We start from the raw sequence: 4,101 nt of genomic DNA, 5'->3' as shown, positions 1-4,101 counted from the left end.
ACATAATTTTATGAATTTATTAGATTTGTTATTTATTGCTTGTCTTTATCAGAAGACAAGCTCCAAGTATGTAGAAATATATGTCTGTTTGTTCCCAATCGGTCTCTAGACCAGTGCCTGGACACAATAGGTGCTGAATAAGTATTTATTAAATCCATTAACAAGATGAATACCTTTGAACAACTTGATCCTCAACTGAACCCTCCTATGTTGTTTGTGGCATACTTATAAAATTGAAAAATAAAGAACAACAAGATTCAATTTGGTGACATATGGCATGTACTAAAGAGTAAAAGGTACACCAGTGTTCTGGGCAAACCAGTTAATTATTAGTGCTCTATGACAATGAATAATGGATCTGGTATTTATAATGGTACCACCTTCCTTACCCAGGAGAAGTGCTTTCGTCTGCTACTGTCTGCCTAGGAGAGAACAGAGTACTAAGTATCCACAAGACAATCAAGCCGAAGTCTCTCTATATAATTTCCTATTCTTATTTTTTCAAGTTCACTTGATCTAAGAAAATCTTATGTATGTATGTATGTATGTATGTATGTATGTATGTATGTATTTCATTAGTTAGTTATTATTTACAATTTCAATTACAGTTGACGTTCAATAATTTCCTAGTTTCAGTGAAACTTCTGTACTGGTTCACTGGCTTTTTCCGTGAAGCGCCTCACTCTGCCTCCCATCGTGTAGTCCCTGCCAGCCAAATTCCCCAGGATGAGAATCTATTCAGTCTCCCTATAAACTTCTCAGACTTCTCAGATACAGGGCACTGTGACACACAGGTCAAGGGCATGAGATTTGGAACCAAGTAGCCTGGGTCTGAGCTCTCACTCTGCTACTTTCTGGGGCACTTGTCTTACCTGCAGCCTCCTCATCTATAAAATATATCAAATGACAGTGCATATCTTAAAGAATTTGTGAAGATTGAAATAGCATGCAAACTACTTAACAGAGTATTTAAAATATTAAGCACTCAATAAATGTTACCAAGTGTTGTTATTGCTGCTGTTGTTATCTGGCCCTGGCATCCGTTTGAGACCAAGAATGAATGTGGTTAGAAACTCTTGCTGAAGCAATTTTGTTTTACTCTGTTCCCTTTAAATTGGCCACAGTAAACTTTTTTTTCCTATTTCTTTGGAATCATTACTTGGGATGTGGAAAACAGATTATCTGTAGATAAAACTAATTGTTATTTATCTCTTCCCTCCATGAACCTCCTTGCTCCCCATTCTTCGGGGTTCCTAATATGCTTCATGGCCAAGGATTCAGGGTTATCATGGTTCTCCAATGACGAAGTGTCCGGCTATCTGACACTCAGCCTGCCCAAGAGACAGTTTTCCTGTTGTATGGGCTGTCATATCTCTAGGACACCAGCAGTCTATTTGAATCTGCACTCAACTTTGACTTACTAAATTTCCATTATTTTATTTCTAATATATCTGCTTGTGAGCTTGTAGATAGTCATACAAAAATTCACTGAATTGTATAAATTCTCTCCCATTTAGACAGAAATCATGAATATATAGAGAAATAATATCAAGTCATACAAACTAGTTTTCTCAATCTATCCCAATGTTTGCCAGATTTATCGGACAAAATTTTGCTGGTCTCCTATTATGTGCCATCCCTGAACAAAACAATCATGGTTCCTGCCTCAGCGTTTTGCAGTATGATAGAAGGAATGGAACTTAAACAGTAATCCCCAAAGTTGACAATACAACAGTGCAATAGCCTGAGATATAATACAGTAGCTTACTGGTATCACTTTATCAAAATAAAGTTGCTTTCCCAAGTATAGATATTTTTATACCCTAAGAATGCTTAATTGTCCTGAAAAACATTTCAGTGAATTTTTTAAGTGACTTCTTTATAATCAAAGGAATAAGAGGAAAACAAAAAACATGCCTGTAACTTTTTTTCAGAATTCCTGATGAGAAATTCTTGAACATGATTGACATTTGATAAATCCATTTTACTCAAATACATGTATCTATATCTATTCTTTCATTAGAAAGAAAGAAACTTCATGAACGACGGCTCAATCTGGAGATCAGCAAGAGACCGATTTTGATGTAGCCTCACAATTTACTACAAAAAAATTTCACATTTTACCCTAGATTTATGAAGTGTTTGATCCAGAAACAATTCAGGATGTTTAAGAGTCTCCATCCAGTACCTTTGGCTTTTTGCCCAGTTTCAATCAAAGCAACATTTTTATTATCAAGTGGTTTCTTTCTGTCCCTTTGATGTAGTTTTAGCTCGTTAAATGGGTACTTGGTTCATTCCTTTCCATCACACTTTTTCTCAGGTTGATTTCTAAAGGTAGACGATGTGACTCTACACTAACTCTTCCGCTTGCCTTATCGAATTCCATATTTCCAAGCAGACATTCAGATAATGAAGAAGAAGCAGAAGGGGACTGTGAGTGTGGACGGAAATCCAACACATTGACTCTGGAATCTGACCAGAGTGAACCACTTGACACCTTTCTATTTTCTCAGCTGGAAATGAGGTGAAGTTTATGTGCCCCATCAAAACTCCTTGGTACCATGAAGGCTTCAGAAAACTAACCATAGCTTTTCTTTACAAAACTTGGAGAACCCATATCATTTATACCTAAATATTTTGCTAAGAATAGTATGTTACAGAGGTATATTTCAGCTGATTATTAAGACTGTCCAGACTCTCATTAATGTATTTACTTTATTAATGCCAATATTTGTATTTGAAAAATCTCATAAATAACTGTAATTGGCATAGAAGAACACATTAGTCATGGCAAAACCTGTTGATTTACCTCGATGTGCTTCGGCTCTAGCTAGATCTTGGGAAAGACTATTTAGCCTTTTTAGTTGTTGGGATCCATGTAAGATCTTTGTAGAAACTAAGTCTGAGTTTCTCCCACTGGATCCCCAAAATTCTCATAGTAAACAGCTTAATATTTGCTCAATAAATATTTAAGGAATGAACAAATGGATTATTAAGTGAATTAACAAATTAACTCTCCAGGGATAATTTTCAGTTCTTGATTCAAACTTCCCCATAACTGGAAATGTGAAATCTGCACTTACATACCTAAGTAATGCTTATATACCTAAGCCTCCATCTTTTTATGCACCTAAGAGTCCTTCTCTAATTTCCATTTTTTAGAAGTCTTTGATCTCATGCTTGTTTAATTTTTTTGCTGCTGAAGCCTGACTTCTTGGCTCTTTCCTCCTTCCCATATAAACTGAAATAATAGCCTTGGCTCCATTCTCAGTTCGAGGTCACGTTCCTCTCTGAGGCACGTTGATATCTCAAAAGCAGCCAGCAGCAAATCAGAAGAAGCTGATTCTTAATGATTTCCAGTGAAATATTTTCTTTGAGCTTTTCTTTAAAATTTTGAAATTTTTCTTCAAGGTTTTCTCAATCGTTTCTTTCCTCACATAAATAAACACTATCAAGCCAACAAAAACAACCTTGAATTTGCCCCATGAGAAATATCAGAATTTACTATAGAATCTAAATGGGTGGTGAACACACAATGCAATTGAAGTGTGCACTTGAAACCTATATAATTTTATTAACCAATGTCCTCCCCCAATAAATTTAATAAAAAACAATCTATGGCCATGCCATCCTGAACACACTCAATCCCATCTGATCTCGGAAGCTAAGCAGGGTCAGGCCTGGTTAGTACTTGGATGGGAGACCACCTAGGAAGACCAGGTGCTGTAGGCATAAAAAATTAAAAAATTAAAAAATTAAAAAATAAATTTAATAAAAAACAAAATTGCAAAAAATAATACATAAAATAAATGTCTCTTACTCTTATCCTCCAGGAAACATTCAGGAATTCCCTTGACAGAGAAAACTGATGCCTCAATTATATCAGATTAAGACCTCTCTCTATGTCCTGATGAATAATATTACAAATGTAAGTAGTTTTATGCATATTTAAAAGCATTATAAATATAGCAACTCAATTTATTTTTTTAATGCAAAGGGAGTTTGAGATCTTTCCAAAGAGGTATCAAAAAGTCATCATTGGTTTTCTGATTCTAGAATGCACTTAGAGCTAGTGTTTATCTACATACCTTCCAATATTCC

General features: G+C 35.3%; 1 pseudogene; it reads left to right on the top strand.

Moving 5' to 3' along the window:
* Positions 1-3,613: 3,613 nt before the first annotated feature.
* LOC120611453 (uncharacterized) lies at positions 3,614-3,732 on the top strand (annotated as a pseudogene).
* The last annotated feature ends 369 nt before the right edge of the window (positions 3,733-4,101 follow it).

The sequence above is a fragment of the Pteropus medius genome, unplaced genomic scaffold (assembly GCF_902729225.1).
Source record: "Pteropus medius unplaced genomic scaffold, Ma_sr-lr_union100, whole genome shotgun sequence".
In the NCBI taxonomy this organism is placed as follows: Eukaryota; Metazoa; Chordata; class Mammalia; order Chiroptera; family Pteropodidae; genus Pteropus; species Pteropus medius.
The sequence above is the reverse complement of the archived record's forward strand: the minus strand, read 5'-3'. Positions and strand labels throughout refer to the sequence as shown.